Here is a 13494-nt window from a genome sequence, read left to right as displayed (position 1 = left end):
GGGTTATAAAGGAAGTTTGTATGTGGTTACCGAATGTTGTTCGGAGTCTCGGACGTCACGAGGAGTTCCGGAATGGTCCGGAGGTAAAGATTTATATATGGGAAGTCCTGTTTTGGTCACCGGAAAAGTTTCGGGGTTTATCGGTAATGTACCGGGACCACCGGAGGGGTCCGGGGATCCACCAGGGGGGGGCATGGGCCCCAGAGGCATACATGGGCCAAGTGTGAGAAGGCACCAGCCCCTAGGTGGGCTAGGGCGCCTCCCACCATGGCCCATGCGCCTAGAGGGGAGAGGGGGCAAACCCTAAGGGCAGATGGGCCCTAAGGCCCATGCTCCCTGCGCCTCCCTCTCCTCCCCCTCTTGGCCGCCACCCCAAGACCCATCTAGGGCTGCCTCCCCTCTAGTGGTGGGAACCCTAGAGGGGGCGCACCCTCCTCCCCTTCCCCTATATATATGAGGCCTAGGGGCTGCCCAATACACGCGATTAGATCTCTCCCTGTTGGTGCAGCCCTCCCTCTCTTTCTCCTCATATCTCGTGGTGCTTGGCGAAGCCTTGCAGGATAGCCACGCTCCTCCATCACCACCACGCCATTGTGTTGCTGCTGGATGGAGACTTCCTCAACCTCTCCCTCTCTCCTTGCTGGATCAAGTCATGGGAGACGTCACCGGGCTGTACGTGTGTTGAACACGGAGGTGCCGTCCGTTCGGCACTAGGATCATCGGTGATCTGGATCACGACGAGTACGACTGCATCAACCCCGTTCTCTTGAACGCTTCCGCTTAGCGATCTACAAGGGTATGTAGATGCACTCTCCTTCCCCTCGTTGCTAGTCTCTCCATAGATAGATCTTGATGACACGTAGGAAAATTTTGAATTTCTGCTACGTTCCCCAACAGCTGTGCCGGCTGCAGAGTTGATTTGGTGGGGCTGAAAACAAGGGGAAGATGGCGGCGGCGAGGATTGGACAGGGGAGGATCCCTAGAAATTAGGGTTGGCTAGTTTAGGTAGGGTTTCATCTGCTATAAATAGCAGCTAGGAATTGGGTAGGTGCTATCACGTCCCTACGATCGCAATCGGACGATCGCAAAAAAAATAGTTAGGGAGTCCGAATAGGAAAACGGAGATGTTTTGTAGACGTTTGGGGATGATCCGGACACAACGGTGACGACTCCCCGGGTCGGGTTCGGTACAACTTTCGAACGCGCGCGAGGGGGGCTGCGGGCTGACGAGGGAGGTTAGGTTGGACCTGGCAGTAGGTAGTGAGCTGTGTAGACGGTCTCGAACTGAGAGAAGAGAAGAGAGGGAGGCCCGGCGACTGTTTCCGGAGACCGAAACCCTCCGACGTTAGACCGGCTATATGCCGCTATAGTTTAACGGTTGGGCTATCAAACGAACTCCGAATGCGATGAAACTTGACAGGCGGTCTATCTACACTATAATAAGACCGCATGTCAACTTTCATCCCATTCCGAGAACATTTTCCGGCCACTTATAAAATAATATTTCGGACATGCCGCGGGCACGTGCAAGTGTGTCTGGGCTCAGAACGGACAACAGACGTAACGAGGAGACCGAGACGGATGCAAGTTTTGAAAACATGATGATGCAATGCGGATGATGACATGGCAAGATGCAACACGCAAGCAAATGACAAGGCAACAACAGCGAATAACTGGAAGACACATGGCACATCGGTCTCGGGGCGTCACATCCCTGACCTGCCTCGAGCCCTCGACGCCTCCCCACCGCTGCGCTCTCACTCCCTGCCCCCATGCGCCACCGCCATCCCTCCTTCCTGCTACTGTCGTCGTCGCACCTCGCCCTCCTCCAGGTGGAACGGCTACCAGCATGGTCAGTGTCATTTTTTCCTTCTCTCGAGCGAAACGGCCTTAATATAACTCGTTGTTGCCGGTGAGAGCAGAGCGGATGCAGCCTAGATCAAGCCAATTGATCTTTCGCGACGTGGGAAGACGCCGGGGCGCTGGACTCGCCGCCTCCCCTCCCGCATACCTGATTGTCGGCTAGCGCTCAACGACGAGGGATACACCGCCGCTGGCCGGGCGATGTGGTTTTTGTTTTCGGGTCCTAGGGATTTTACAAGCAGTTGTTTGACCCTACTAATTTTCGTCGGATGCACATATTTCAGAGAACAATACTCTTCTTATGGTTCTACTTGCAGGGATCCCCGTGGGTTGAGGGCGTCGAGTCAATGGAGTTGTGTGCGGCCACGGCAACAACACGCGTGGAGCTGTTCCCAGTATGGTCGTGCATTCATTTTACATGTTACTTATGTGTTCCCTGGATAGGTGTGTTGTGCAGACCTGACATAGGTTGTGTTGGACACTAGCAAGTGTTCCCTGTCGCACCTGAAAAAAATCATCTTTGATGCAGAAAGGATTGCTCTTTCAAAATCAATGCATTTGTTTGTACCAAGCTTAAAAAGGTTTTTTAGGCAAGCTTAAGAGGGGTTGCCTGAATGTACTGAAACGATCTGAACATCAAACTCTTTTTTTTGCTTGCTTGGTAGTACAATCTGCACTACTTAACAAATCTTCTCATTTCTTGAGTTATAGTCACATCTTTTGAGAAATCTTGTCAGATGAAGAGATGATGGTCTTTACAGAATTTGAATCACGGGAGAGTGATAAATAGAGGGATGCTTAATTTTGAGGTACGAATGGCTGGTTTATAAAAGTTCGGTACCAAACTTACCCAATTAGAAATAACAGTTGATGGAGCTGGTATGTTAATATGATAGCCCCGACGTTAAACATTTTCTTCTTTTGTCCTGTATATGCACACTTATGTTCTTTCTTCTTGCAATAGTATGTATTAGCAATCTTATTTGCTTTCACATATACACTCCTGGACGATTTTTATTTAAGAGCAGAACTTCATGAACGGAAGAGGTTATAAAGTTTACTCGCATATTCCGGTTTCGGAAACAAAATAAGAAAGGCCAATATGCAGGACCTAGCTGTCCATTGCGGGGTTAACGTAGTCAAATGCTCTTTTCGCTTGCTCATTTCACAATGGCTATGAAGTAATGTGGTGCACACTATACTCTGTTAAATAGGAATTTACTTGTAATCTACGTTTACATGCTGCTTCAGTAATTATCATTATGATAGTGTGCGCTTAGCGACACCAGAGAAGTGAGAAAGGCTGCCATTTGGTGTGGGCCAGACTACTCACGCATCTCTCTACCCTTATTTCGCATGTTGTGTTGTCTCCAATTGTTGCAATACTGTTGTCTGATTTGATTTTGTTTTTCAAAGTTGAGAAATGATGGATAAATAACAGAATTGTGTTCATATTTTCATTAGTATGTGCTATTTAGTTGGAAAAAAAGTTCTTACGCTTAATTCATTAGTTTGTTATAGTGATATTTTGAGAAGAATGGAAATGACTTGGTGCGGATCTAAATGTGCTGATGACATTACTGTCCAATAGAGGAACCAATGTGCTCCTGGTCTGATCCATATTTCTGAAGGTCTTTTTTGGGTGGTCATTCAGGGGCTGGACTTCTCCTTCAGGTTAATGGTATTCTTTCTCACATGAAGCATAGGATTATAACTACTGGGAAGCACATGATGTTGTTCATGAATTCGACAGTAATTTTGGTGAGGATGTGAAATCCCTCCTTCTGCTCCTTCCAATCTTTCAAATTGATTTATTCATTGTTGTAGCTTTCCTTGATCTTCTATTCATTCCGATCAAATTTCTCACCGCTTCTCCTAATGGTCCACCCAATTAATAAGAGAAAATAGGGAGAAGAAAAATGTATGACACAAGAAGAGATACCTCTAGAAGCAGTGGAAACAGGTCTGCCTTGTATCTCTTTCATGACGGATCTTGAAACTTGTACTGACAAGAGAACGGAGGAAGTGAAGAAAAACACTTCACATGACATCATGATAAGCTCTATTCTGTTGTAAACATGTTTGTAGTACCATTTATCATCAATCATTTAAAGTGTCATTAAGAGTAAAATGACATTCTCTATGTGCTCTAGGTAAACTTTGAGTGGATACAAAATTCCTGTTTTTTTTTGTATTTGGTCAAGCAGAATAATGTATGAGAAAATAAAGCTCTTTCATGTATTCGTGTTATATGTGGGAATATTATTACTGGTTTTGCTACCATAACATGCAATATTGCAAGTTTGGTAGAAATAAGTGACTACTGGTCAGTATAATCATATGAGGATAATATCGGGGTACAAGATCCTTTCCTGTTTTTCATGGAGTTAGAGAACAACATGGTGTGTTGCATGTTGCACATTCAGGATTGCTACATGATTAGCATGTGATCTTTAGACAAGTGAATGTCTAACTGACATTGTCAAGTGACGGCGAGAAGAAGAATGTTTCAGCTTGTGGAGTATCTTCCAAGTTAGATATACCATCCCGCAAGGTCAAGATTTACTGAAATGGATTATACTTAGAGTTGGGAAGCCTTACTTTTAACATTTTAATAAGTTTTTATTCCCTAGGTATGGGCGTTTTCAAGCTATCCCTCGAGTTTTTCATCATGCTCTGCAATGAGATTTTCTACCTCTTCATGATCATTGTCCTGACAAGTAAAGTCCAAGATGGGTAGATTGTCGTTCATTCGCTTCGTATCTGGTACTTACTTGCTTACTCTTTTTACTTGTCTGCTGAGTTCACTATCAGAAGTTCAGAATCACAACTTGATGAGAACATTCTGAGCTAACTAAATATAGCGCGCTTCTCTTTTTATTATACATTCTTTGGAATACTACATTTATAAATTGTTACTCTTTGCTCTAATTCTCATCTTGCTGAGGATTAAATTCTTGGCAAGTAGTTTGATCAGATAGTTCTTAGTAGCGCATTTTCCCAGTCACAAAATTTTCCTTTATCCCCAAGGATAAGTTAGAGCACAAAAATGAAATCAGAAACTAGGGTGGATATTGTTAGGCATGGCATTGTTGTACATCTATGCCTACCTTCACTATGCACCATAGCGTTCACGCGGATAGGATACAACATAAATGTATTGTAACATCGAGAAATAACAAGCTAGCTGAAAAGATATACATACTATTGACTTAACAGTTGTGAAATATTTGGAGTTGCCCCAAAGAGTAATAGAGGTTCAGAGTTACAGTGGAAGCCACCACCCACTGAAACTGCAACGAGTTAACTGGGGGAAGCCAAGTTCTGTCCTTGCATTGTTTTCTTCTACTATTTTTGTTGTATATTAGTACGTCGGTTGGTGTGAAATTCCCCATGTTTTGGTTAATCTACTAGGCAGTAAAAATAAGTTCAGTTTGGTAGGCTGTACACTTGTTAAACCACTTTTAACTGAACTTGTACAAGCATCAAATCTAGGATAGCAGTAGTTTCATCTTATTGTTCTACCAACCCGAGTTTGAGGTGTATTTGTGGTACTTTGAAGTATAAAAATTGCAGTAATTGTCCTTCCTCTTATTTTTGGTATTCTTTTAAATCAGGCTTACACTTTGTGACTGGGCATTAAATTAAATTCTTCTGTTTTGCTGTTGCAGCGAGAGTAAAAATGAGATGCGCTGCCACATGAAAAACTTGGACCAATTGATAAGATACCAAATCTGGGCACTATGTAGTTGTTCTGCATCTGAAATCTCTTTATATAGTAGTTGAGTATACTGTAGTTAATTCCACTGATATTTGTGTGTCAGTTATTTGGTTATTTGGTCTGAACCTACAATCCAAGGTTAGTAATTATTTAGTCTGAACCTACAATTCCTTTTCATGTCTTGTTGTATAATTCTCTTGACACAAAGAGTTTCCGGCGGTTTGATGGCAATTTGAAAATTCCAGTGTGTGCTTCAAGATGTATGCATCTAATTTTGGACCCTATTCATGTTGGTTCAGCATGTTTCCACCACACTCCATATCTCACAGGATTTAGAGCAGAGGGCCTTTTATAGTAAATACTACATAACATAGTGTTGTTTGGTGGGATGCAAATTTTTTTTGTTTCATTCATCCGCTATCCTTGTTATATTTTACATAGCTTATAATACTATTTTCTTTGTTTCAGGGGGAGGATATGCAATATAGGAAAACTTGACTAAGCTTTGTGAAATTTTGGTTCCATTGGGTGACTTTTATTTTCCTTTGATGGCTATGATGCACATGTAAAATCACATAATTTGATCCTCCCGAGTCTGGTAGATTCGCTACCAATGGTCGACTTAGCACTTATCTTGTGCTGCATAATTGTTTCAGATTACCATCCTTGTACAGCAGCAAATCAACTATGTGCCTCTTTTGAGAAGCAAAGATGTTGATTGTTCACCTTGAAGGTTATAGTTGCTAAAGAGTCTACACAGGAGAAATATTTTATCTCACAACTTTCACTTGATCAGTCTAAGAATGAAAGGAAGTATGCATTAAATATACAAAAGTCTCCATAAGGTTAGCTTAAGACGGTAGTGTCCTATCTTTAAATCCTCCAAGAACGCTAGAAACTAATTTTATTACTGACTGGACATATCTGTCATGCATGTTTAGTACCTTGACTCTTTAATCTTTATATATAGACAAAGCTCTGTATCGAGAGATGAAGCGTTTGGGAGCCTGGATGAAGAATGCTTCCGAGGCGGAAAAAGAGGAGAACTATTGAGAATGCTTCCAAACCACTCAGAATTTTGTTCCTTTTTGAGTCGCGGACTCCTTGTTTGATACAATACATCTGAAGAGCCCTTTTTGCGCACTGTTCAAATAAGCTCTTCATTTTTGTGAGTCTGGTCAAACAATGCACTTCAAATAATGAAGTTATTGTCTCGGGGATACTTAGCCAAATGTTGTACTTATCATCCTAGATAATCCATATTCATTATGTATATATGTATCATATTTCCATTTATTTTCTTTCGGGAATAGCACATCGTATTTCCATGTTTATGTTCTTTAGTTGTTTGAATTAAAAAAAGGTGTAGAAGAACAAAAACTATAGAAAAGGGAACACATTAAATAGAGGTGGAATTTGAAAAATGGATTGAATTGGCAGGACGTGCGTTGCACGTGCATGCTTACTAGTATAAATAAATTATAGCGAAGCTGTCACTGGAGAAGATGAGAAGAGCAAAACAAGAAATTTGGTCTATAAATAAAAGACATGAAACTGGTGAGGAGAAAGCAGGCGATCTTCCACTTGCTATGCCTACCGAGAAAGAAGGAAAACTGATTGATGGTGTCATGATGGGCGCACTTGGTACTCCTTTATTAAAGATAAGGCATGTTGTACGTGAAACATAAGTATGAGTAACTAAAGTATGGGCAATGGCAATCTTCCAGGCATGTGTTATAGCAGAAATATCTGGGCTCCTACTTGTTGTTTCCTTTCTTGGCCTTGCTATATACGTGGTGACTATGCTAGGCACACGTAGCACTAGCACCAACCATTCAAGAAAAAAAAAAGCTAGCACCAACTACTGCATGCCATTAAAGGCCAAACTCCTGTAGTGAGGTCAAGACTCTCGTCGCTTCCATCCCATGAAAAAATACATTGTTATTCACCTCTTCTCGTTACCACCATATTTTCTCTCTACCATGACCGCACATCAAATAGGTGGCCGTCTGAGATGTATTAGGAACTCGGTGGAATTGGAGACATCGGGAGACAAGCAACCATTGCTTAGCGAATCCAGCAACGAGGCATATTATGATTGTATCTACATAATCTAGCAGACATGCCTCCTAATAGTACTAGGTAAATCAAGTCTTTGTAGACGGTAGGGGCATAAACTTCACTCATATCAACCAATTCTTGAGGAGCTAAACCACTCTCTGGTGCATTAACAGCCATTACTCGGCTGCTCTCGCCGAGTCTCGCTCTTGTGTAGCATGGCTGGTACGGTGAAGCCATGTCTCTCCTACAAGAGAACTTGTTTATGACCTTCACTTCAGCAATGCGCTTCTTCACTTAGTTCCAGGCTCGTACCTTTGAATAATATTTCTTATGGCCATTTTACAAGTTCTAGGTATGTATATCAGTTTTGTAAGCCATTCGCAAAAAAAAAATCAGTTTTGTAAGCAATGTGTTTAAGGTCGAAATTTAGGAAACATGGTCGTCATACATAAAAAATCTGGAAAGTGGTACAGGGAAATCAAATTTCCACCTATCAATTTTACCAGTAAAAGTAATAATTCCGCATGTGCATTAAGCATGCTTACAAGATATCCCAAGCCCAAAATCCAACGGTGATCCACAAAACTGAACATGATCTATTATAGAGAAGAAGAAGAAACTCAAACGAATTTTCCAACAACCCCAAAAGCCACAAGCAAGAGAAGAAGGAAGAAGAAAAAATGGCATTCTCACCCCACGCCGCCGACTCCGTCGCTAGACCAGCTGACAGACTCCCCTTGCCGGTTTGTCGCTTCCACGCTCTTCCGCTGGCCAAACTGCTGGGATCCTCCGCAGGTAGGTTTCTGCTAGGCAGCAGGGGCGGAGCCAGAAAATTTCGTCAATGGGTTCAAGCATTGACTCATCACAAGCAGTGGCGTAGCCAGTAATAAAATGGTGTTATCTAAATTTAACACTCTGTTCAGATAGTGTTTAAATTCACCGGTGGTGGGGTATCATATTCCTACGGCTTGCTATGCGAGTGATCTCGATGAGTTAATTAAGGGTGAAGTGTTATGTAACACTATCTGTCTATTATATATAACAAGAGTAAATTAAATACGACAAATTGTATAGGAATATGACACCCATTATCACATATAGTTGTTTATTATTAAAAAAAACTTTGAACAAACTTACAAGATCACTTGTTTATGTACTGGAAATAGAGTAGCACCAAAGTAACTTCATAGCTTCAACTGTAGCTATTTATCTTCCTTAAAACATGCATCTCATCAAGCGAAAAGAAGCATATAAATCGGACTGTCTCCTTTTGATTTCCATCATCTAAAAAGATTAAACAAAACATGTAAGGATTCAGAGGTTATTTGCAGGAACGACATTTGATAAAGTTTGCACACATCTAACGGAGGGCCTTGAAGTGTCTGCATCTTTATCTGAATCTAATGATCAATTCTTTTTGAGAAATAATTATTCATAGACTAGATCAATGCAAAATTACGAAAAAGAAAAATAGAAAATTAGGGCAAAGGGTATTATTGTGCTAGGTACACTATTAGGTAAGACAGGACATGCACAAAAGGTGGAATATGTGGGGATCTGATCTCACTACCTTCAATTTGAACTGCAATTACTGGCCACTGCCGGCCTGCCGTTGGCAGTGCGACTCAGGATGGACACGGTCTGGGCTAGTCCGGTCCCTGACCGAGCTATTGTTTGGACCGGTCATCGGCGGTCCGGACTGGACCGGGCCGAGCAGCGTCGTGGTCCTGTTTTCAAGGATCGGACCGGCAGCGACGAAGCCCGAGTAGGACTGAGCGGACCGGCCAATGGCCACCATAGAGTATATTGCCGGAGGATCGTGGTGTGGGGAGGATGCTGGAGGGAGCGCGGCTCGTCGTGGAGGTATCCGGCGGCTTTGGAAGAACCAAAGGGAGCTAAAGGAACCAGAAAGATCACCAGAGGGAGCTCATCAGCGACAAATTTAGCACGACAGTCGATGGACGGAGATGAAGGGGATGATGGCCGATGCGGTGATGTATGACCTCTCACGTCAATTTCTTTGGCGGAGACGACGGATCCGAGTGGGGCGCGTCCAATGGACATGGTTACCGGGGCCTGAGAGTCCAGTGGCCGCGCGGACGACGGCCCTGCGGCGGCAGACGTAGATAGACAATTTCTTGCTTGCGCCCCTGCCATGCCGTCGGCTGCCTGCAGAAGCTTCTTCGGTCCGCTCGGTCGAACCGAGCTTTAACCGCAGCAAACCAAAGCTTTTTCAGTCCTGTTTTCAGGGACTGGACCGCACCATTTTTGAGCAGGCTAGGCCCGAGCTGGCCAGGACCGAGCGGCCCATGAGCCGGTACGAAAGTACCGCTCGTGTCGTTCACCCTGAGGTGCGACCATGGTCGAACAGAGAGACGCGAGAGGACGCCGAGTGTGACAGACTTGAACCGAGCGACCAAGCCTGCCGTGCGTGAAAAATAAGTATGAGTAACTAAAGTATAGCAGAAATATGTGGGCTCCTCCTTGTTATCTCCTTTCTTGGCCTTGCTATATATGTTGTGACTATGCTAGGCATACGTAGCACTAGCGCCAACCATTCAAGGAAAAAAAAAGAACTGGCACCAACTACTGCATGCCATTAAAGGCCAAACTCCTGTAGTAAGGCCAATAACCGGGTCGCTTCCATCCCATAAAAAACACATTGCTATTCACCTCTTCTCTTACCATCATATTTTCTGTCTACCATGACGGCACATCAATATGTGGCTGTCTAAGATGTAGGAACACGGTGGAATTGGAGATACCAGGATTCGGGAGAGAAGCAACGCCTGTTTGGGCCGACCCATGTCCAGGCGGACTATTTTTTGAATTTCATTTTTTTATTTTCGTTTTCCTTTACGTCTTCATTTTTCTGCTTTAAATAATTTGGGACTTCAGAACAATTCCAAAAATTAAAAAATGAGAATATTGAAATAAAATATTTAATAATTCATAAATATTTGCGGATTCAGAAAAATGTTCGCAAGTTTTAAAAATGGTCAAATATTTTAAAAATATTCGCAATATTGAAAACAAATGGTAAGGATATAAAAAAATGTCCATGATTTTTTAAACAAGTTAGCGGATTAACAATGTCAATGAAATTGGAAAACAAATGGACAATTCAAAAATTATCCATGAATTGAAATATATCCTAAGATTCAAAAATTTATTCGTGACTTACATCATAGTTTATTGATTCATAGTGTATGCTAATAAAAAAATCATGCATTTCAAAAATCGCTCATTTAATCAAAAAACTGTTCATGAATTTCAAAAACTTTTTCATGACACAATTTCCAAAATAATGTTCAAGGATTCTAGTAATGTTCACCTATTCAAGAAAAATGTTTTCAATAAGTATTCACAATTTTAGAAAAACGATTGCAAATAGTATAATATTGTCATTAATTCAGAAAATCTTTATGTTTGAAAACCTGTAAAATAAGTCCTTGCATTTTAAAAATGTTTACGATTTCAGATAAGTTTACGAGTTTTAAAAATCTTGAAGATTTTTAAAAATTGTTCATGAGTTCATGAAAATGAGAGTGATTGTATATCTCTGTGATGCAGAAAAATATGGTCATCAACATTGGAGATTATGGGGAAAAAGTCTCCCGTTGGCTTTGCAACGCACGGGCCATTTTACTACAACAATAAAGGGGGTATTGCTTCTAGCGGTAAGTCACAAAATTGCCTCCAAAGTTACAAAATATTACCCACTAATACAACATATAAGTGATAAAAAAACGTTTCTCAAATGGGAATCCCCGCCTGGTCCGGCCCATGCAGTAGGGACCTCCTATACTGTGATCTGCGCACTGGGACAAGAAGCCTCGCTCCAGTTTGTTTTGGCCCACGTCCAGGCGGGCTATTTTTCAAATTTCATTTTTTTTCATTTATGCTTTAAGTAATCTGGGACTTGCAAACAAGGCTGACACTGTGACAACAAACAAGTCTGCTAAAAGCCTCCAGTTCCACACGGCTCCAAGTATGCTACCTGAAGGAGAACAGAGCACTATGGCAGTGGACCTACCAGCGAGTGCTAATCTCCGAGGGGCAATGCAACCTGAAGGTGGGAAGGATGGAGCCGAGGAGACGATCAGGACTGATGGTGTGAAGGGCAGCCCGAGGGAGGAGATGACAGATATGCATGCTGGTAAGGGAAAGGAGGGAAAGAGATTTAAAAGGAAAATGCGGCAGGAGGGAACGGGCTTGAACGATAACCTGAATGTCAAGCTGGGGAAGAGAGGAGGGGAAGATATGGACACATCTGAAAACAGCAACGGGAAGAGGGGCAGAATAGGAGATAGTTCTGACTGTATGGAGGAACATGGCAAAATAATAAAAGAGGCAGTAGCAGAAGTTCACTGTAAAACCAATAGCACATCGGCCGGGCTGCTTGAGCAGTCCTGCCGGGAGCAATGAAAATAGTAAGCTGGAACTGCCGGGGTCTCGGGAATGGCCCGGCAGTTCGTTCTCTTCTCGAGCTGGGAAGAGTGGAGGATCCCGATATTATGTTCCTGTGTGATACTAGAATGAAGGAAAAGGAGCTAGGGAGGTTTAGGTGGCTGTTGGGGCTCGCCAACATGGTTGCGTGGAAGGATGAGGGGACTGGGAGAGGGGTGGCTTTATTTTGGCGTCGAGGAGTGGATGTGACTTTGAGATCATATGGAAGGCGGCATGTGGATGTGGATGTGCAGCAGGAGGGTGGCTTGGTTTGGCGACTGACGGGAGTGTATGGAGAATCAGCTATGGAGAGGAAGAAGGAGACTTGGAGGCTCTTGAAAATTCTGAAGCAACAACACCAGAATGGCAGACCGTGGCTTTGTCTGGGAGACTTCAATGAAATACTAACAAGTTATGAGAAGGTAGGAGGAGCGGACCGGCCGCAGCAATACCTGGACGGCTTCCGCGAGGCGCTGACTACCTGTGGACTCCAGGATATTGGATTTGAAGGTGACATGTACACGTGGAGGGATCATAGTAAAGAACTTCGCACGTATATATGTGAAAGGCTCGACCGTGCAACAGCAAATCATGAATGGTGTGACATGTTCCCAAATTATGTGGTAGTCAATGGTGAGCCTAGACACTCTGACCATCGGCCCATTGTCGTGCATGTGGAAGGCATGGACACGAAATGGAAGAGAGATGATCGCCTGTTCCGGTTTGAGGCTCGATGGCTGCAAGAGGATGGGTGCGAAGAGTTAATAAGAGAAGCTTGGGAGAATAATTGCTCGACAGGCGTTGGGGGAGTGACTGAAGGTCTAAGAGCAGTGGCTACTAAAATGCACACTTGGAGTAAGGAGGTTCTGGGGGAACTTGATGGTCAGATCAAACAAGTTAATGCTGATCTAGAAAGATGCATGAAGGAGGCGGTCTCAGAGGGGAAAATTAAGGAGGAAGCTAGGCTTAGAAGCTTGTTGGAGGATCTAAAAAGCAAGAAATATACGGAGCTCAAGCAACGAGCACACATGTGGTGGCTGCGTGGTGGAAGCAAAAACATCAGATACTTACAGTCTGTAGCATCATCAAGGAAGAGAATTAATAGGCTAAAGGAGATCAGGAGGGAGGATGGTACGGTGGTGGAGGAAGGGGAGGTTTTAACTAACTTTGTGTGTTCGTTTTTTCAGGACTTATTCACATCATCCAACCCACACCGACTATCAGAACTGATTGAAAAAGCTCAGCCGCGAGTGACTAGCTCTATGCGTGCGATCCTTGAGGCCGAATACACCAGGGAGGAAGTTAAAGCGGCATTGGATCACATAGGTGATCTGCAGGCCCCAGGGCCGGACGGCATGCCTGCGATTGTATTCAAACGACACTGGCTTTTTATGGGTGAT

The 13494-nt window shown here is 43.3% G+C and overlaps 2 long non-coding RNA genes across 2 annotated transcripts; both read left to right on the top strand.

The window, feature by feature from the left end:
- Nucleotides 1-2376: 2376 nt before the first annotated feature.
- Nucleotides 2377-4149, top strand: LOC123151700 (uncharacterized). Its single transcript, XR_006475780.1, has 2 exons — nt 2377-2672; nt 3457-4149. It is a non-coding gene; the product is annotated as an uncharacterized lncRNA (long non-coding RNA).
- Nucleotides 4150-4593: 444 nt separating this feature from the next.
- Nucleotides 4594-6651, top strand: LOC123152505 (uncharacterized). Its single transcript, XR_006476217.1, has 3 exons — nt 4594-4629; nt 6053-6429; nt 6555-6651. It is a non-coding gene; the product is annotated as an uncharacterized lncRNA (long non-coding RNA).
- The last annotated feature ends 6843 nt before the right edge of the window (nt 6652-13494 follow it).

The sequence above is a fragment of the Triticum aestivum genome, chromosome 7A (assembly GCF_018294505.1).
Source record: "Triticum aestivum cultivar Chinese Spring chromosome 7A, IWGSC CS RefSeq v2.1, whole genome shotgun sequence".
In the NCBI taxonomy this organism is placed as follows: Eukaryota; Viridiplantae; Streptophyta; class Magnoliopsida; order Poales; family Poaceae; genus Triticum; species Triticum aestivum.
The sequence above is the reverse complement of the archived record's forward strand: the minus strand, read 5'-3'. Positions and strand labels throughout refer to the sequence as shown.